Source organism: Coenobita brevimanus, chromosome 76 (assembly GCF_032717465.1).
Source record: "Coenobita brevimanus isolate Jiangsu-jjx chromosome 76, ASM3271746v2, whole genome shotgun sequence".
NCBI classification, from domain to species: domain Eukaryota; kingdom Metazoa; phylum Arthropoda; class Malacostraca; order Decapoda; family Coenobitidae; genus Coenobita; species Coenobita brevimanus.
In genome coordinates, this window is record NC_137029.1 from 28,040,742 (window position 1) to 28,062,907 (window position 22,166).

General features: G+C 43.1%; 1 non-coding gene across 1 annotated transcript; it reads left to right on the top strand.

The window, feature by feature from the left end:
• Positions 1-296: 296 nt before the first annotated feature.
• Positions 297-415, top strand: LOC145408326 (5S ribosomal RNA). Its single transcript, XR_013898917.1, has one exon. It is a non-coding gene; the product is annotated as a 5S ribosomal RNA (ribosomal RNA).
• The last annotated feature ends 21,751 nt before the right edge of the window (positions 416-22,166 follow it).

Consider the following 22,166-nt stretch of genomic DNA (forward strand, 5'->3'; position numbering starts at 1 on the left):
TGTTGGAGTGACTTTGGATGTGTATGTAGTCTGTGAGCCAAGTGTAATCGGCCTGTGCAGGCCAACTGGGTGCAAGCATGCTTTTTAGTACGTGACACTGGTTCGACCACAGCACCCCTTATGTTTCTAACAAAGCAGTACGTGGCTGGGTGAACACTCCCAAAGTTTATTACCGTGGCAGGACTCAAACCCTCATTCTCCCATGTAGCTATGAAGACGCACACTCTACCACTGTACCACAGAGGCTTCATATATATATATATATATATATATATATATATATATATATATATATATATAACGGCCATACCACGTTGAGTACACCGCTTCCCGTCCGATCAGCGAAGTTAAGCAACGTTGGGTCTGGTTAGTACTTGGATGGGTGACCGCCTGGGGACACCAGATTCTGTTGGCATCCCTACGTGTCAAGTAGGGTTGGTGGAGGATTAGTGCCCCTCCCTGTAAAACAATTCTAACTCTAAGCCCTTGGCCACCCCGTTTGGGATACATGGCGTCTGGCAATGACTGAAATGAATGAAGATTTATATATAGCTTCCATTAACCGTGACACAATTAGGGGTCTATCTGAACTGAATAAAATCATCCGGTGGTGCACGAGTGAAATATCAAAGTACATCATTGGATTGAAAGATTAATGAGCCTTGTCCTCTTCTGTACCGTAGCGTCCATATTTTCTTGTCTTTCTTTTCCTTGTTACCACCAGGCGTATTTCTGTTAACCCTGTCCTCTCTGTCCATTTTCCCGGTGGCGTCGTACTTTTCCTTCTTCTTATCACCAGGATATTTTGTTTACTAAGCGGGGACCTTTTGTAGTGACAGGGTTATGCTTATCCCCTTGTGCACGGTGACCGACTTTTTTTCTTGCTACCAGAAAAATTTGTTAACTAGGGAAGACCTGTCACAGTGGTGGGATTGGAAACAAGGACGGCCTTTTTTATTCTTCTTGTTCAGCACGTACACACGCACGCATGGACACACAAGCACACACGTGGAAATCAGCCGCACGCCCTCCATACCGTTCGTGCCACCACACCTCGTTCACTCGCTCGCTCCCAGCCAACCCAAACAAACAAGGATTCGCTTTTTTCCACGTAAGCTACAGTTTTGTTTTGACGTCCAATATCTCCCAAAAATGAAAAAGAACCATCGTATCTGCCAAAAATCGGGAACGCGCCAACAGTTCTCTCGAATATAAATTACAACAAGGAAATGCTGTGTAGAGGGGGCGGGAAGGGGGTATTGATCAAGTTGCCAAAACATTCCATTTTTGTTCAAGCTGTGACGTGGGGTAGAGGCGGAGGCAAAAGTTGTTTACACTTCCCTCCCTGACTTGTCATATCAGAGAGAGTATCACGTATGAAAAGACACGTATCACGCCCCTCTCAGTTTAGTTATATTAGCCTGAAATGAGAAAAAACATATCAGATCTTCTTCAGCGTAGTAAAAGTAGCCAGCTACTAGTGGAAAGTGATAATGAGGCAAATGGACAAGGTTAATTATTCCCAGCAGGTAAAAATGAGAGGCAGAAGTGGTGAAATATTAATCAACAGAGGGAACTGACATGTGGTGAAATATTAGTCAGCAGAGGGAAGTGAGAAGTGAGGAAATATTTATCAGTATATACAGTTTTCATTAGGTCATTTTTTTCCACATTCGCACCCTATGCACTGTGGCACATATATACACAAACAAACATGCAAAAACAGTGATGTATATAACTTGTCATGACACTGTCGCGCATTCCCGACACGACCCGGCATGACCTACTATTGTTATGTTTATGAATAGCAGAACAGGAGACTGTATGAATTTGTGAATTTAATTTTGGCCACCCCTTCTGTCTGCCCCTCTCACCCTCACTTTGTTATTTTTATGTACCCGTATCCTTTTAACTGCACACTCTGTGTACGACATATAATTTATTTTTGTATATATATATATCAAGGTGTTTGCGTTCTTTTTTCAAATGATTCAACCCTTGACAAATGGCACATCCATCACGAGATGAGTACACCAACCACCGAGCCACATCAGCTCCACATTCGTAAACAGTGACTGAAAATATATATGAATAAGTTGTGTCGTACTATTTTCATTCCATACAGCAGCACGCCAATATCACTGGATAATATCTCACACACAATTTGTATGTCAGGGTATTATAAATCCTCTGTCAACGTCACAGTTCATATTACTGTAATTAAATTTTCACTCGGGCATGGAAAATTACAATATCAGAAAGTATCGTTGCAATACACCTGGCTGTCTCCATAAAAAAGTAACATTTGCATTCCACCATAAAAGTATTGTTGCAAAGAAAAAAACTCAAACCATTGCTTCATGAAAGACATTATTTATATACATATATATATATATATATATATATATATATATATATATATATATATATATTTTTATGTACTAACACTCATGGGCTTTTATACTCCCTCTTAGCTGAAACTCATGGGCTTTTATACTCCCTCTTAGCTGAATAGAATCGTCAGATTTTAGCTGGGGTGAAACGAGAGTTGTCCCGACCGTAAGAGGGTTAATCGTATAACACTCAGGCTCCAGTGACTCCCTCCCAGCTGAATAAAATCGTCTGATGTTAGCTGGAATGGAACGCGAGTTATCCCGATCATGAGATGGCTAATGACAACTGTATTAACACCCGGGGTCCTGTGACTCACTCTCGCGTAAGTAAAATCACAGTTTCAGGTGTAATGGAATAACAAAAGATCCCTCAACCATGTGGGGATTAACCCATTGATCCTGAGGCCGTCTTTTTCATGTTATTCTTGCCATCTCCTGAGGATTATATCCAACAAGTTGGATGGAATATTAATAAACAACTTCAACACGATAATCCTTTCCAGAGTTCACTACAGTTGTCTGACAGCAGCAAGAATAAACTAACAAAGAAGTTACCCAGAATCCAGGGATTAAACACACACACACACACACACACACACACACACACACACACACACACACACACACATCAAATCATGGGTCCATTAAGAGGTAATATTTCCATTGCGTTGTAAAAACTAACGATGCCGTGTTTACCCGAGGATGGGGAAAAAAATTGATGTGGATGTTGGACTAATTCTGTGTTTCTTTTTCCAGGTGAGGCAACGTTACCATTGTCACTCGACGTCTGGTAAGGTTCCGCATCTATTTTCTTTCCTTCCATTTCTACCTTTTCCTTGCTTCCTTGTGTCTCTTTGTTTTTCCTTTTTCTCTCGGCCTCTCTTTTTTTTCCCCTTCATTATAACTTTTCCTAGCTGTTCTCTTCATTTTTTTCGATTACTGTTTTTTTCTTTAGTATTTTTTTTGTAGGTCACTCTTTATTTTTTTTCCCTTGTATCCCTTTTTTATTCCTTTTCAGGGTTTCTTCTGTCCTCCCGTTATAATTCTTACTCTACTTCATATTCATCTTTGTCTCCTCTTACTCTGCTTCATATTCATCTTTGTCTCCTCTTACTCTGCTTCATATTCATCTTTGTCTCCTCTTACTCTACTTCATATTCATCTTTGTCTCCTCTTACTCTACTTCATATTCATCTTTGTCTCCTCTTACTCTACTTCATATTCATCTTTGTCTCCTCTTACTCTACTTCATATTCATCTTTGTCTTCTTTCTTTCGTTCTTTCTTTTTTCTTTTCCAGTTTCTTTTCATCCTTACTTTTCGTACCGCAGTTTTGCGTCTTTTTTCTCAAAAATCTATATTCTGTTTAATATTTCCTTTCCCGTCCTTTCCTTTTGTCCTCCCTCTGTCAGCCACCTTCTCTTTTCCCTCTTTTTTTTTTTTCTCATCTACTTCTCGATGTAGCCCAAAGAGGAAGAGGTAAGTGCCAGATATTATTATTTTGTGCTTTGCACTATACTTTCTCTCCTTATATACCAAATCATTGTTGTTTTTTTTTGTTTTTTGTTTTTTTTTTACCGGATGGGTGCTTGAGCGCTAAAGAAAATTGCCAATTGTTAGGAATAATAAAATCACCAGGTGCGTCCTTAGAAGAAAAAGGGTTCATCGAGATAATTATTAAATATTTTACAGCTGCGATTTTTTTTTTTACTACATGGGTAAAGTAGCTTGATGCGTCGTATGCGGGGAAATGCCTATATAATAACAACCAGCAACTCTGAGTGATTGTAATGGGTAGATACATTTACGGTAGCAGATATGAATGTTGTTACTCAAGCATCTGCCATTATGAGACGTATCTGCTACGTAGCATAGCCGTTTAGTGGTCGAGAGTATAGACAAAAGATGCCACTGTATCGAATTGATTGGTGGGAATTATTCTTCCCCCATCACTACGGTAGATCTTCTCTACGCTTAATAAACTCACCTGTCGAAAGAAAAGAAAGAAAGAAGAAAGCCAACGTTATGGTATTTTATTGGGGTGTCCTTATATCTCAGGAAGTGAATAAAACAGAGTAAAGTTAGCAGAGTAAAAATACACAGACATTCCACGAGATTTAAGGCTTGAAGTGGCAGAACACTATAAAGGAAAGAGATACATTGCGAGGCCACGCACATTCCCTGATCATCAAGGCGGCGTGGGTGTTGCTGCGGTGCTGGGTGTAGTTGTCACAGGGTTGGCTTTTGTCGTACCTTCATCGTGTCGCCTCCCGTGTCGCGGTTAGTGTTGGCGGCTGCTACAAGAAACGCGGCAAAAAATAGGCACGGTAATACCTGCACGTGTGGTTTTTGCCTGGAACTGATATTAGACACTCAGTTGTATTCCTGGAGTCCAGTCGTGTGCTCTAAATAGCCTCGGTGTGACACTCTGGTGTTCCGCACATCGGTTTGTTTGTTGTTTTACCCTGTACGGAATCAGGACGCCTTACAACGCGCCACGCCAGTATATAGCACTGAGACCTGTAAGTTATTCTATACGTGAATAAAATTCTATTGAGTTTAGGTAAATTAAAACATTATTATTGAGCGGGGATCTGCGTGGGATAGTTTAAAACAGACAATTTGCCACCGAGGCCTGTGAGTTATTCTTTGATGAGAAATAAGTCCCTTCCATCAAGTGAGGCTCCCAATGGAGTATAAACAAAGACTCTGTGGCCACGACCACCTGGAATACCGCCTTATTTTCACCGTGCCGAGAGTTAATGAAGAGAAAATTATAAAAGAATTATATCCATCCATCCACCCAGCCATCATCCAATCCTACATTGCCCCATGAGGAGCGTAGGAGCCTGGGACTAGGCAATTGGTCCCGACATTTAAGATGAGAGTGACCAGACTCACTCATCCCTGAGTGGCATTACATGAGCAATAAACCCCAATCACCCCTTGGATATAAACCTTCACCGGTTCAGTTCGACTGGAGCACAGTTACCCACTAAACCACCAGGCACGAAAATTTGGTTATATGGGTACCACCCAGCGTAGTAAATGGTTTCCTGGTGTACAGGAAACCATTTGGCTTGTCACTCAGTGTAGAGTCACCCACAGGCTGAAGGGAGAGGAAAGAATGAAGGAATGAAAGACAAGAGGGAGTGTAAAGTCATCCGTAGGCAGAATGAAGAGAAAAGAATGAAAGAAAAAAAATACGGTACAGAAGAAGATGGAAGGAAAGAAGGATGGAGGAGAGGACAGGGCAGACATCCGAGAGCAGCACTACATTGAGTGAGTGGATGGTGGGCGCCCCTACCTACACACACACACACACACACACACACACACACACACACACACATATATATATATATATATATATATATATATATATATATATATATATATATATACATATTAAGGATATAATGTTTTCGTGTTGACTTGGACCCTCTTCAGGTACCCAGAGTTTCATTACGTGGGAGTGGGAGCTGTATTGTAGGTGGTAAATGAGACGACGCAGCACTGTCCCTGAGCGATTTATTTTATAGTGCATATTTTTTGTATCCTCTTGTACGTCACCGAGACAAACGACGTGGGTACTGGAATGAATAAATAACAAAAGCTAATATTATTTTGTGATAAGCATTTTAAATCGCGAAGAAAATGGTGCTTGGAAGCCCTCACTGCGGCCTTAAATGTTTTTATTCGTGTCAGGGTACACTGTCGGAAAGAAAATGTAATTGAGTTTGCATCGAGTCCCCTGGTAATGGAGTTACGCCACACACTGGATATTAACTCTCAGGCTCCTGTGACTCACCTCCTGCAGAATAACTTTGTCTAAAGTTAGCAAAAGAAAAAAGGCTAAAAGGTTAAAAGACTAAGGTCGCTGCCACACCAAGGCGGGAACCAGACTTATTGTGACGCGAATTGTTCGATGATGTACGTTAGGAATAGTGTTGGAATAAGAACACCTGGTTTCACTGGCTCACATTCCGACCATAATGCTTCTCACTGTTACCTGCATTATGTTCAGCAGTGAGAAAAAATAGATTGGCCAGTTTGTAACCCAGTGAAATCAGGTGTCCTTATTCCAACATTGCTCAAAAACGTACATTATCGGACAAAGTGCGTTAAAGTAACTCTGGTTCCGGCCTTGGTGTTGCGGCGCCCTAAGAGAGAAAGAATTATATGGGTTCAGAATAAATTTGTCTTGTGATTGAAAAAACAAAAAATGAGGTTTTTGCCTCCTGCCGGATGGACTCCCCTTCAGCAGAATAAAATCGTCTGGTGTTAGAAATCCGGTAGGTAGGGTTAGCGACGCAAACATGGACACAGTATTAACATGTCTGTAATACGTATAACTGTCAATGCAAGGACCGTAGTGTTGACGCCACAGAGTAAACAAAATGGAAATTACTTAGAGCTAACAGTTAGATAGATAGATACTCGTAGATAGATAGAGAGAGAGAAATAGATTGAAATAGAGAGAGAGAGAGATTTAAAGGGATTTAATCATCCCCGAGCTAGGCAGCTATGGCCATATAGCCCCGCTAGGTTACAGGAGCGCGCTACCACTCCCGGCAACGGTGACCCATGAGAGGCTCGAACTCGCAACCTCGCTATTACGAGTCGGGCGCTCAACCTCTGAGCCACCGCGCCCCCGAGAGAGAGAGAGAGAGAGAGAGAGAGGACATGGAACTTGAGTAACTCATAAAGCTGGGTAATTCTCTTCGAGCGTCAGATTCCCGAACACAGTGTCATGGCGACCGACAGGGACTGACAAGAGTACCCTAAGCTTCGGAGGGAATTTGACAGGAATTAAGTTGTTGGGGAAAGTTAAATCTTACATGTGTGTGTGTGTGTGTGTGTATGAGAGAGAGAGAGAGAGAGAGAGAGAGAGAGAATGCGTGTGTAATAAACACTGTGCTCATAATTGAAGCTGTACATTGATGCCATGTGAGTTACAGTGTGTGCGTGTGGCTGGGTGTGTCTTTTTCCTCTGTCCTTGGTACATCGTCTCGTCTGAGATGAGACGAGCCTAAGCTTTTGTATACTGGCAGCTGATTGGTTTTTCGAGTGCATTCATAATTAACTTAGTATTTTAATTTATTGTATTATAAGGGTTACAATAACTGTTTGACGATAAGATTGCCCAAATAAAATATTATATATACATGTAGTTATTTTCTTAGATTAATTTAAAAATGGGGCCTTACAAAGTTATCAGGTGGCCTAGATACGTTTGAAAATTTGAATTGTCGGGACAAATCAAACACGTCCAAGTAAAGTTTTACGAGTACCTTGATTCTTTCTCATGTTCCGGGAAATTAAGGTAAATTACGTCATGACTGCGATATTTCCTAAAATCTAACCTAGCAAATATGACGAAGGGGGGGGGGGTAGGCCGCGCGTGAGATGTCCCACTTGACTAAGCAGACGAATATTCCAAGTTATTTGAGGTCGTTTGCCGTCGCATCAGTTTGCATTATACTTTCTACTCTCGCATCATTAGTTAGTTTCCATCTTTGTAGTTTTGAATATCTAGTCAGAACAAACAGAGCTGTGACAAGGTATGGGCTGCGGGATATTTAAAAGTGACGGTGACATGTGGCTTCTTCACCCGTGTCTACCAGTCATTTTTATTGGAATTATGATGCCTTACTAAGTTTGATGTTACAAAATATCGCAGTAATGACTGTTTACCATAATTTACCAGAACATGGTGGGAAAAAAAAATCAAGGTACTCGTGAAACCTTACCTGGATGTGTTTTGATTTGCTCCGAGAATTCAAATTTTCAAACATATCTAGGCCATCTGATAAACTTGTAAGGCTCCGTTTCTAAATTAATCATTGGAAATAACTGTACATAATATTTTATTTGGGCAGTCTTATCGTCAAACGGTTATTACAACCCTTATTATAAAAATAATTTAAAACACATCGTTAATAAAATGAATGCACTCTGACAGCCAATCATCTGCCGGCCTTCAGAAGCTTAAGATCTATCTCTTCTCAGGCTAGATCGAATAGGCTATACCAGGCGACTGCATTCAGATTAAGCGAGACTCCCTGCTAGTGAAGGGGATACTGTTTATATTATGAACCACTTATATACACCATCAAGAGGTCCGTTAGGTATTTGAATATACTATTCAGTGTACTGTATTCAGTTTATATGATCTCAGACTTTATCTAATTTCATATCGTCGTCGTCGTCGTCGTCGTCGTCGTCGTCGTCCCAGTGCTCCCACACCTCCGGCTTTAGTAGGCATTTCAGTGCAGGTACACATGGTTACAGCCACTGTCAGGCACTGTCCTATTCAGTGGCTCGTGAATTATTAAAAGTGATGGTTGTTCCTACGATAGTGGCGGCTGTCTTCGTGTATGTATGTGTGAGGGAGAAAGGAGGCTAGTGTGTGTGTGTGTGTGTGTGTGTGTGTGTGTGTGTGTGTGTGTGTGTGTGTGTGTGTGTGTGTGTGTCAGGGAACGCACATGCATAGGGGATGTTTTCCGCATTGATTGGTACGCCTACCCGTGTTTATGCATCTCCGTGTTTTGCTAGAGGGGGCTGCTGTGTTTTCAGGCAAATATCTCTTGTGTTTGTGTTTGTCATAGATATTTTGCTGTTACCATAGGGTGTGGCCATGTTTTCAAACCGTTTCATGATTGGCAGAACTCTAGTGATCTGTTCATTGTAACGTCAGACGAGTGTATTCAGCAAGGAGTGGGTCATGGGAGGCGTAGTGTTGAAAAATATATCAGGTTCCAACGTTTTGTTATGATTATTACTGAAACAACTTTTAAAGGCTTCTGTCAGTTCTTGTCTGTCTCTGCCTTTGCTCCCATATTCCATCCCTGGCGTATATTTAGTACCTTAATTATCTTACTCGGCGTTTTTCTCTTACTTTATATATATATATTTTTTGGTATTCTTTTTCTTCTCCCATTGCGTTATTTTGTATCTGTTCTGTGTTTTTCTTTTACATTTCTCTCATACATTTTGTCCTTCCATTTCCGATTTCCCTCTCCTCCTCACTTCCCCAGATATTTCCTCCTCCCTCCCATCTTATAGCCTGTCCTCTCCTCTCCTTCTCCCTGTTCCTCCCTTCTCTTCTGTATTAAATATTTCACTTATATGGTATTATGTGTGTGGAAATGTATATCTGATTCTGATAGAGATTGTTTCATCTTTTCTCTCCCAAACCCTCAAATCCGCTTTCATTTCCTCTTCTCTTTTCCGCACTGCTATCTCCCCTCTTCCCTTCTTTGTTTCCACTTCCCTCTACCGCCTCCCTAATTAATATCCTCCCCCTCGTCCTCTCCAGCCTTTGCAACTCGGTTCCTACTCTCACCTTATCTCCATTCCTCTTCCCTCTCCCCACCCTTCCTCCTTTTCCTCTCTCCCCTTCCTTTCCCTTCCCTCCTCTCTCCGTTCGCTTTCCTTATCTCCTTTCTCCCCTTCCCTCCCCTCCTCTCTCCCCTTCATTCCCTTCCTCTCTCCCCTTCCCTCCCTTCCTCTCTTCTTTTCCCTCTCCCCACCATTGCTCCTTCTACTCTCCCTTTTCTTTCCCTCCTGTCTCCCCTTCCCTCCCCTCCTCACTCCCCTTCCCTCCTCACTCCCCTTCCCTCCCCTCCTCACTCCCCTTCCCTCCCCTCCTCACTCCCCTTCCCTCCCCTCCTCTCTCCCCTTCCTTCCCCTCCTCTCCCCCCTTCCCGCCCACCACTATACTGGAGCATTTCAAACTTTCTCAAAGCTGATCGTTTATCTTTTTCACCATTTTTTTTTTTTTTTTTATAAATAACAGAACGGAGGAAGGAAAAACAAATGGGTAAAAAAAAATAATCCATACACCAGATTACTGGTGTCCTCTGTTCATAAAATATCTGTAACAGTTAGACTTGAACACTTGTGGGTTGAAATTTGGAGGAAAACAACTCTGGGGAAGCGAGTTCCAGAGAGATGCAGTTCGGGGAATGAAAGAATTCTGATAGGCAGAAGTTCTGCAATATGGTTGAGTGACATTCCAGTCATGAGCGCTACCAGATGCCCGTGTAGCACGAGGGAAGGCATGGAGAGGTGGCACCATGGACGCAACTTCGTCTGAGCATTTGCCAAAAAAATATCTGTAATTGCAAGGGAGGCAACATTCCTTCTTACTTGCAGGGGAGGTACCGTAGTTTATATGTAATGGCAGGGTTGTTAATGATTCTAACAGCTTTATTCTGAATTTTGTCTAGTTGTCTTAATGCAACCTCTCCACAACCATTCCACAAGGGTGAGCAATATTCAAGCTGAGAGCGCACATGACTCTTATAAATTATAGCTAACTGCTCATCGGCGAAGAAGTTACGGACTCTGTACAATAATCCAAGTTTCTTTGAGGCGGTTTTAGCAAGTGATCTGACATGAGAGGTCCAGCTGAGTTTCCATTACCTTTTATTATTTTCCTTTTATGCCGTTTTTCCGTTTCTTTTACCACTTGTCGTCACCTCCTTATTCCCTTCCATCCCCTCCATTCCCTTCTCCCCTTCTCTCCCCTTCCATCCCGTCCCCTCTCCTCCCCTCCCCCTCTCTCATTTCCAGCAATTTTTCCAGATTCTCTTCTCATTTTCTCACATTTTTTCACCACATATTTTACCCACTCTCTCTTTAATCAGTTTTACCCCCACTCTCATTAATTATTCTTCCTTTAGTTTCTTTGCTCTACTTTTATCCATTATATTCGACTTGTTTCATTTCTTTTTGTAATACACTTACCACACATCATTCTCTCTCTCTCTCTCTCTCTCTCTGTAATTCTTCACAACCAGATTTCATCAGTCCAATTTTGTGTGTGTGTGTGTGTGTGTGTGTGTGTGTGTGTGTGTGTGTGTGTGTGTGTGTGTGTATCCCTTCCCCCTCCAGTTTCTCTTTTTTTTCTTCCTAGTTTCTCCCCTCTCCCTCTCTCATTTTCTTCCTAATCTGTCCTACATATTTCGTCTCTCTCTCTCTCTCTCTCTCTCTCTCTCTCTCTCTCTCTCTCTCTCTCTCTCTCTACCTTCTTCACAACTCGCTTGGAATGGTCAGAGCACAGCCTTTCTTCAGAATGGAGGAGGAGTATTGGCTAGCAGCTGTTGCAGAAAACCTTTAGAGCTAACTGCGATACTTATACGGGTATTTAGGGCTACTTTGGGCATAGTATTTTACCATACTGTGAGGGTCAAAGTATTGTAGTATCTGGTGCTGTGCAGTGGGACGGCACAGTTTTGCTGACCTTGTTCATTGGGTCGCCTTCACTCGAGTATATTCTGTAGATTTTTTTTCTCGTCTCTCCTTCTTTGTATGACTCCTTTCTCCCTTACTTTTCGTGTCTCTCTCCTCCTCTGTCATCGTCTTTCCCTCAGATATACGTATTCTTCCATTCTCTGTCACCATTTAATTTTAATCTCTTCATCATCCCTTCACACTCACACTCCTCCTCCTCCTCCTCGTCTCTCCAGGGGGCGGCGGGTAAGGGAGGCGTGGAATATGTATCTCAGGGAAATTTTCACCAATATACGGTCATGAAGAGAGACGAGGCGCGCCGCCACCCTAAACCTGCCACAAATTTTTACTAAACTCCCTTGGCAAAAGGGGAAGGGAGAGAGAGAGAGAGAGAGAGGGAAGGAAACAGGCCAATGGGAAGGTGGAAGAGAGGGAAAGGAAACAGTCTTATGGGAAGGTGGAAGGGAGGGGAAGGAAGCAGGCTAGTGGAAGGGATGGTAGAATGATATGCGTATTGCTAGGGAAAGGTACGGCAGAGAGGGTTTGATATGAAAGATATATTGAAATGAAAATGGGAAGGGAAAAAACACAAATGATGGTAGGGAGAGAAGAAGAAATGAAAAAAAGAAGAGTGAACGGAAGAAAATGAAGGAGTGAAAGAGTGACAGGAGACAGAATAAAAGAAAAAGAAAATAGGGCAGTGAACGGGGAAAAAATAGGCAGATGAGAAGAGGGACAACGGAATAAGCTAACTGAGAGAGGAAAAAAAGGATGGTCTGTAAATAAGGAAATAAAGGAAAAAATATGCGTAGGACAATCTAAGCAAGAAATGTTGGAATAAAGCAAAAAAAGAAAGAACAAGAGAGAAAATGAGACAAGAAAAATGGTGGGGAGTATAGATATAGGGAATAAAGGAAAACGTAAAAATGGAACACAAAGAAAATGCAGGTTAGAAAGTTGTGAGAAGGCAAAGAAAAAAGATGAAATGAGGAAGGATCAAATCATGGAGAGAGGTGGGGTAAAGAACGGTGTGATCGTGAGAGAGAGAGAGAGAGAGAGAGAGAGAGAGGGCGAGCAAAAAGAAATAAGAGCCAAGGGAAAAGAAAATTTGGTAAGGGGAGAGAAGAGGAGAAGCAAGGCGATAAGACAGCGTATCGGAATGAAGGGAAAGAGAAGAGGAAACAGGAAGGGGGGAGATTAGGAAGGACGAGGGGAGATGAAGAGGGGAGATTTAAGGAAGGACGAACGGAGAAAAATTAAGTGTTGAAGAAAGAAGGTAACAGGGGAAAAAATAACCGAGGAAAGTAAAGAGAAGCTATGTGAAATGAGTTAAAAAACGCTGAGAGAGAGAGAGAGAGAGAGAGAAATATGGTTAGGTCGTGGTGGTGGTGGTGGTGGTGGTGATGATGATGATGATGATGATGATGATGATGATGGAGGAGAAATAAAGTAACTAAAAAAAGAATAAATAATGTGAAAGAAAAGAGTGTAGAGCGACAGAAAATTAAAGAATACAAGGGACGGAAGGAAGGATTTAGGAGGAGGAGGAGGAAAAAAAAATAACCAGGAAACGAGAAACTCAGAAATGGTGAAGGAATGCAAGAGTTTAGGGCGTAGGTTGAGATGAAGGGAAAAAATGGACGAGAAGGGAAGTGGGAATAATAGGAAGGAATATTTTTGAGAGAGGTAAGAAGGGGAAAAGAATAGTTGAAAAAGTAAGTGCAAGGAATGTTAATGAATGAGAAAACAACGGAAATGACGAGTAAAAGCTGGTCAGAAGGAATGTTGAGAAAAGAGTAAGTAGGGGAAAGAACGATTGAAAAATTATTAGGAAGGAATGTTTATGAATGAATAAGGAGAATAGAAGAAGCTACAAAAACTAATAGGAAAATATGTTGTTGCAAAGGGAAAGAGAGAAAAAAAAATACTGAGAAACTAATAGGAAGGAATGTTAAAAAATAAACGGGGAAAAAGATTGAAAAGCTAATAGGAAGGGACGTTGATGAAAGAGGAATGAGGGCAAAAGAGCCATTTAAAGACCAACAGGAAGGAATGCTGGTGAGGGAAAATAAAGGGGAAAAGAGCAATTAGAAACAAATACGAAGGAATGTTAATGGCAAAGAAAGTGGAAAAAGAGCAGTAAAGCTTTTAGCACGATTTTTTGCACGAGGTTTCCTTTTTTCCTTTTTTTTTTTTTTTCTTCTACCACTAGACGGTTTTAATCAACAAAGGATAGACTTCTCTTAGTGGTGGGGCAAATGAAGATAGGCAGAAAGGCCGAGAGAGAGAGAGAGAGAGAGAGAGAGAGAGAGAGAGAGAGAGAGAGAGAAGGATAAAATAAGGAACCTTCGTTTTGCATTGGGAGTGTATGCTAAAGAGAGTATTACGGAGAGGAACTGAAAGGGAATACCAGTCACTGTCTGTACGATGCCCGCTTTCCTGTTGCTATTATTGCCACTACAAAATGATTCTATTGCCTCCTCTGATCAGATCACTCTCTACCAGCCTGTTGGGTTTTGCGTATGACAAGAGAGAGAGATTAACACTAGAATATGATGCTAGTCACGAAGAAGATATACGAGAAGGGTGTAGAGGCGTAGTATTGTCTTAGTCTGACACTGAGCTTCGGGCAACAAGCCGCAAGAGGACTAAAATCTTTTGCCAAGTTGAGGTGGACGGACACTACCCAGACTGCCTGTAATCCGGTAATAACGTCAGCAACATATCCCCTCGAGGATGCGCCCCAAGGCCTCAGCGTGGCGGGATTTGAGGTCAAGGTTACGCTAAACACGGTTCTGCCTCGGAGCGCCGGGTATTTGAGGCGAGTTGAGTATAGCGATCATGCCAGGCCTGCATGGGAGATGATTCCTGTGGTCTTGAAATGAGTGAAGAATTTTATCATGGGGATATTCACGGAGTTTATTATTATTGTTATTTTTTAAATATAAATGATCGCGATGCATTAATATTAGGGATGCTGTGTGATGCTAAGCTTTTATGAGTTTAAAGACTTGGAGTTGTTTTCAAAAATACCTCTTGAGAACAAGCCCTATCTGAGCTCCATCTTTTCACTCTTGTAAGGTATCTTGAGCGAGCTGGGTGTTTTCTTACCAGCGTAGTTGGATCTGAGTCTTCTTTTCACAATGGGGTTAGTTGTTCAAATAAAATAAAATTATTCCCACATATTGACTGTTGCACTTTTTATTGTGAAAATATAATAGGTTCGACGTTTCTCTCTCTCTCTCTCTCTCTCTCTCTCTCTCTCCAGAACATCCACCTCCTGTATACTGTATATCTTTATTTTTATTTTTTTCAAAACTCCGATTTCCACACCATAAATCCCACGTAACGTGGTAACAGATCTTTATAATCAAACTGACGCCTCGTAATATCAGTCACTCGGACGTGTACAAATCGCGTAATGTACAAGTTCATTACATTCAGCGATTGATGGATGGATGGTATATGGGGCCATTTGATTTCATTAACGCGGCATCCACTGCTTATGCTAATGCCTGAGTCTCATTTACGCTGACCACTTCACTCCGATGACGTGTTTTATATAGTTCATTCTTTGGTACTTTTTTTTTTTTTTATTTTTTTGCTCAGACGGTTTTATTCAGAAGGTTTGCGCAGCTGTAATATGGAAGGAATTATATATGCTGTTTATAACCTGTCCATTTCGAAATGTCTCTAGTTAACTGAATAAAATCTTCCCAAGGGAGCAAGAATATAACGAAACACAGGTTCTCGGGTTGAAGAAGTGGGCGTGTTTATTACGATGGGCCTCGCCTGTGCTGAATAAAATCGTCTGGCAGTAACAAGAAGGAAGTAAATAAGATATTGTTGTACTGGAAGAGTTAATGGGGAATCTACGTATTTATAAAATGGTATTCAGACGTTTTAATTCTGGAGGGCATGTCCAAGAGCAAATCGCCTCCATGCCACCGTGCCTTTCACCATAAAGTTGCCCTCCCTCCAACTTACACTACCCTTATGTGTATATCTCACGACCAGTCCCTCCTCCTCCTCCTCCTCACTGGACTCGCGAGTTAAAATTTTTGGAAATGGAGGATGAGTTTTGGTGTAAATAAACGTCCAATAAAGTTGTAAAGATTGAGAGGCTGTGGTTCTCTCTCTCTCTCTCTCTCTCTCTCTCTCTCTCTCTCTCTCTGCGTATTGAGTACATCTTGGCTTGTGCCTCCATTACATTTTCAGCAGGTATTCTGCACTGTGCGTCATCATTTTCGCTCTCATTTCTCCTTCACCCTTATTTTCTCGTCCACTTCCTTCAGCTGCCTCCGCCTCTTCCCTCCTCCGTGTCCCTTTCCTTTTCTTTCCTGTCTGCTCCCATTCTCCTTCTTACATCTCTCCCACTCCCAGTTTCCCATCAATATCCTCTCCCCATTCCTTCTTCTTATCCATGTACATACACCCTCTTCACCTCTCCCTTACTTCCCCTTCGTCCTATCAAGCCTCTCTCCTATTTTCCTTTTTCGTCCTCACGCCTCATCCCTCTGTCATCCTTTTCTGTCTTACATCTCTTCAATTCCCAGTTCTCCACTCACCCCCCCCCCTCACTCATACCCCCTTTTCCCTCCTCTCCTCCCTTTACCCCGTCCTTCCTTCCTCTCATTGCCATCCCCAACCATATTCTCTTACCTCTCCTTCAGCCCCAGCTTCCTTTACTCACGCTCACTTTTCCTTCTCTTCCCACACCTTTTCCCCTCTTCTTCTTCTACTCCCTACCTCCTACTTTTCGCCTGTCCCATCTTCCTTCTCCCCACACCACTTTATCCGCATACCTTCTTCCCTCTTCCACCTGTCCTCCACTTTGTACCCTTCGCCCCCTCTTCTCCGGACCCCACCGCCCCCCACCAGCCGCAAAATTAATCAAGCCTCCAACTGCAGCGTGCGACCCCATCCCGTCATTACCGGCCCGAAAACACAGCCTGGCGAACTCCATTTTCCCCCATTTTTTTTTTTCCTTGTCTGGTTCGTGTGTGTCCCTCCCTCTGTCCGTTCCTGTCCGCATGTCTCTCTTCCCTCCCTTCTTCTCTCCCTCCGTGCCTGCCTCTCTCCCTGTTGCCTCCCCCTGTCCCGTCCTCTACCTCTGACTCTGTTCGTACATTACTCTCTTCCTGTTTTTTTCTTGGCTGCCTGGCTCCTTTCCTGCCTCTATGTCTGCTTTTCTCCCTCTCCCTCACCCTCCTTATCTGCTTCCCTCCGTCCCTTCCAGTCTGCATCTCTCTCTCTCTCTCTCTCTCTCTCTCTCTCTCTCTCTTTTTCCCTCATATCCTCCCTTGTTCTCTTTCAGTCTACCTATCTTTCTCTCCCAGTCCCCCATTCCCTTCCTTTCCATCGTTCTTTCTCTCTCCCTTCCTCTTCCTGTTCCCCAGTTCCTCCATACCTCTCTTCCTACCTCTCCTCTTGCTTTCCTCCCTCTCTCCGTCCCTGTCATGATGAAGACAGTGAGGGAGCGACGGGAGTGGTGGCGTGTGTGTGTGTGTGTGTGTGTGTGTGTGTGTGTGTGTGTGTGTGTGTGTGTGTCAGGGTACAGGGTGGCAGGAGGTGAAGAGGGGAAGGGTAGATACAGTGCTTATTTATATACAAGTTTTGGAATAAGTGATGAGGATGAGAATGACAAATTTACTGTAGGTCGTGAGCATGGATGGAAGGATGGAAATGATGGGAGTGGATAGGAGAGTATGGGAGTGTGGACGACCTATAGAGAGACTGGTAATGGGCGCTAATGGAATGAGAAATGCATATTAGGAAGAAAGAGAGAAAGGTGGGGGGAGGGTTGGGATGGGAGGAACTTATGAAGGAAATTCCGAGGACACGAACAAAAAAACAAACATTGAAACTGTGAACGTGTGTGTGTGTGTGTGTGTGTGTGTGTGTGTGTGTGTGTGTGTGTGTGTGAGAGAGAGAGAGAGAGAGAGAGAGAGAGAGAGAGAGAGAGATTTCTAAGGAGAGAATACAACACAGATGTCGTAAAAAAATATCACGTAAATATAACATTTCGTGTGGCTTTACAGCACAAATATTACGATGGGGTCAGCTGTCAGGAGTAAATAATTGGGTAGTTGCGTAACTAGCAATGCGGACGTGAATGTATAGGGTAATGAGAGTAGGGTGTGTGGGTAGGGTGTATGGGTGGGTGAGTTGGGTGAGGATGTGTGTGGATGCTGAGGATATGGGGTGAGGGTGTGGGTGATGATATGGGTTTGTGGGTGGGTTAGGTTAGGATGTATGGGTGGATAGGTGAGTGGGTGTGGTGAGGAATTTTCTAGTTGGATGCGTAAGTGTGGGTGAGTGGAATAGAAATGTGTGGATGTCTTAGTGGGACAGGGTGGATATGTGGGGATGAATGTGAGGGTGCATGAAAGGTGAGAGAGATTGAGGGATGAGGGTATATGAAGGGTGAGATTTTATGAAGGGTTAGGAGTGGGTAAGGGTGGCGGGTGTATGGGTGATGAGTTTATAAGGGTGATGACACGGTGTGGGTGAAGGGAAATGCTGTATTTTGTGTGGGGATTGGGTAAGGGTGAGGTAGGATCGAGTAAGGGTGAGGTGGTTTGAAGAGTGAGGGTTGGGTAAGAGTGAGGTTATATGAAGGGTGAGGATTGGATAAGGGTGAGGTAGTATGAAGGGTGAGGGTTGGGTAAGAGTGATGTAATATGAAGGGTGAGGATTGGGTAAGGGTGAGGTAGTATGAAGGGTGAGTGTTGAGTCAACTCTTGAACTGTCTCCCTCTGTCTGTATTTCCTGCTTCCTATGATCTCCAGTCTTTCAAACGCAGTGTGTCCAGGCATCTCGAAATGATCGGATCTTGAATTTGGCTCTCTCTTGTATTTTGTTTTTCTCGTGGAAGGAATAATATTTGCGGGCTCGCGGCCTTTGGTTCCTTCTTCCTCGCAGAAAAAAAAAGGTGGGGGGGGTGTATGGATGGTATGGGCCCATGTGCTACCAAGTGTCGTTGTGTATCCAGTAATCCTCTACACTGGGATTTACAGCCTCATAAAATCGCCAGCTGCGGGGCCCACACTTTGATGAGCTCCCTTGCTGACTTGTATTACATTTGGACTCGGATCCTTGTGTTCTTTTGGTTCCCTTCCAGAATAAGTTTGCACACACACACACACACACACACACACACACACACACACACACACACACACACACACACACACACACACACACACACACACACACACACACACACACACACACACACACACACACACACACACACACACACACACACACACACACACACACACACACACACACACACACACACACACACACACACACACACACACACACACACACACACACACACACACACACACACACACACACACACACACACACACACACACACACACACACACACACACACACACACACACACACACACACACACACACACACACACACACACACACACACACACACACACACACACACACACACACACACACACACACACACACACACACACACACACACACACACACACACACACACACACACACACACACACACACACACACACACACACACCGGTTTCCTATCCTATTTCTTTCTAAAATTCACAGTCCAGAATGGTACGGTATAGTAATTGCAATGCGGGTGGGGGAAGCCGTAGCCGTAAATAACATTTGTTAATGGTTATTCCATAGTCCACAGCTGTAGCCAAAATTGTTGTTGTAACCACCTGTATTACGAGGTATTCATGTTCACTCATTCAAGACAGTGATGTGATTTTGTTCATAAGCGACTGCTAGAATACTGTAACCAGTTAGAGAAAGAATGGTTGTGAATCAGTCACAGAAGACAGTTTCTAATGATCCTCTTCTATGAGTCAATTGTTAGCCGAAAAAATCACCTGGTGGTAGCAAGAATAACACGGTAGAGACGTCATTGTACTGAAGGGGTAACTGAATGAACTTGTTTGGCCTTGTAAAGAATGAAATTTAGTACATATCCCCAGCGAAGCAGGTAGTCTGGATGATTGATGAAGACGGTTGTCATTCCATCGCCGAAAGAACTATGTATTGAGTATCTGGCGTTATGGTATTGTCGCGGTATTTTTTATAAGTGTCGGTGCGGCAGTGTTTAGGAGCAGCGAACACAGATATCAAATTCAAGCCCACAAACTGTTCCCAACAACATCCAGAATGGAAACCTGCCATCCCACACTGCTTACTCCACCGTCCCATCCATTACTGAAAAAGCATCCTCCTCAATAAATCGACATAACATCCCTTTATTTTACTGTCTCCTCTCTCAGCGTGGGCGCGGGTGGTCGGGCTGGAGAGATCGTCCCAGTCAGCAAAACAAAATGCGATATTGAATTTTGTGGGCCTAGTTCCTGCGCCGATGACGTCTCTGCTGGCCTGGAAAATTCAATAATGGCTTCATAATTAGAGGAGGCTTTTTGTAGGCAGACGTCAGAGGCTAAAATAGAGTTAGGTGCGTCGCCGATTTGGTAACTATTAATACTCTAATGATGGCGGAAATCTTAATATTCTGCTGTCATCACGTCCCCATTATTTTCTTAAACTAAGGGATGGCCACTTCTCATCATCACTAACCCTCTAATGGTGACACATCTTGACCTTTTATTTTCTTCATGCTTCTAGTATAATTTTGTTACCGCGGCGTGGACTATCTGTTACCGCGAGACAGTTTTATTTATTTCAGAAGTTGCTCTCGTTGTCCAGAGATGGCCACATTTGTTCTACTTTTTTTTTTTATGTCTCATTTTTACCTGTTCCTGGAATCTGCCATTCCAATTTATAGTAGCGGGAATGGGGTTTGGATGGCGATGATGATGGTTCTTTCATTTTTGCTACTGCTGCTTTTGATGATCATGAAGAGGTTGATGAAGGTGTGGGGAGTGTGTTTGTGTGTGTGTGTGTGTGTGTGTGTGTGTGTGTGTGAGAGAGAGAGAGAGAGAGAGAGAGAGAGAGAGAGAGAGAGAATCACACATTCAGCTTGAGTACGTAGTTTCTTGTCGTCAGATTAAGAGCACTTGTATGTGGAGTGGCGACAGCGAGAAATGGTCTGGCTTGTAATTATACCACGGAGGACACACGGTTTTGTAGGAGAAGAATTACGTGGATTTGGTCTGTATTCTCACTGTTATTTTCACAGGCATGGTTTTCGGCTGTATTCGCGTCAGGAGGTCTGGACACATCATCGTTTTCGACAAAGTGGGTTTTGGTCATATTCTCTTCATGGTTTTTGGTCGTATTTTCATTTTTTTTAAATCGTATTTTGCATGGTAGTTTTGGGTCACATTTTCATCGTGGTTTTCGGTCGTATTTTTCCTCATGATTTTTGGCCAATTTCCGACTGCGTTTTTTGTTGTATTTTGCATTACAGTTTTCGCCCAAATTCTGATTATGGTTTTCGGTCGTATTCTTATTGTCTTAAGAGGCTTCCTAGCACATCCTCTTCAGTGATTTATTCTGCATATTACACTTGTGAGCCAAGAATGCTTACTTATCATATACAAGACGTTAAGAGTAATTTGATACAACAACTGCAACTTCGCTTCCCTCATACTTCATGAAGGCGCATTATTTCGTTGGAGGATAAGTACGTTTAAGTATTTGGGTAGTGTGATGAGTAAGGATGGAGGTTTGGAGGGTGAAGTGCTTGAAAGGGTACAGCAGGGGAGAAAGGTTGCTGGTTCCTTGAAAGCAGTGATAAGAAACAGGGAAGTGAGCATGGAAGTGAAAAAGTTACTACATGACAGTATTATGATACCAACTCTAACGTACGGAAGTGAAGCTTGGACATTGTTGGAAGGACACAAGTCGAGTGAGAGCAGTGGAAATGAGTTATTTAAGAGGAGCCTGTGGAGTCACATGGAGAGACAGGCTGACGAATGAGGATATAAAGGAGCGTTGTGGTGTGGATGTGGATGTGATAGGAAGCGTTATGAGGAACACACTGAGGTGGTTTGGCCATGTGGAGAGGATGGAGGGTGAAAGACTGACGAAGAGAGTGTATGTGAGTGAGGTGGAGGGGGGAAGAGGGAGGGGGAGGCCGAGGATGAGATGGAGGGATGGGGTGGAGAGGTATATGAGAGAGGGGGGTGTGAGTTGGGAGCAGGGCAGTGAAATGGCGGGGGACAGGGCGACTTGGAGGCGATTTGTTTGTGGCCACCCCAAACGGGATTGAGGCGTCTGGCAATAGATAGATAGATAGATAGATAATATTGTGAAGGTTTCGGGTCAGGTATTCACCCCATCTCCCCTCCTCCCCCCATCTCCCCGTCCTCCCTCCTCGCCATTTTCTCATTCACACACACACACACACACACACACACACACACACACACACACACACACACACACACACACACACACACACACAGGAACGTATTCTGACATAATGTCCTTTGAATCTTCTACTTACCACATTAAGGCCAACACCTGCAAGGGTATTACGCACACGCTACGACACCCACACATACTTACATCCCCGCAAATGCACACACACATATACATAC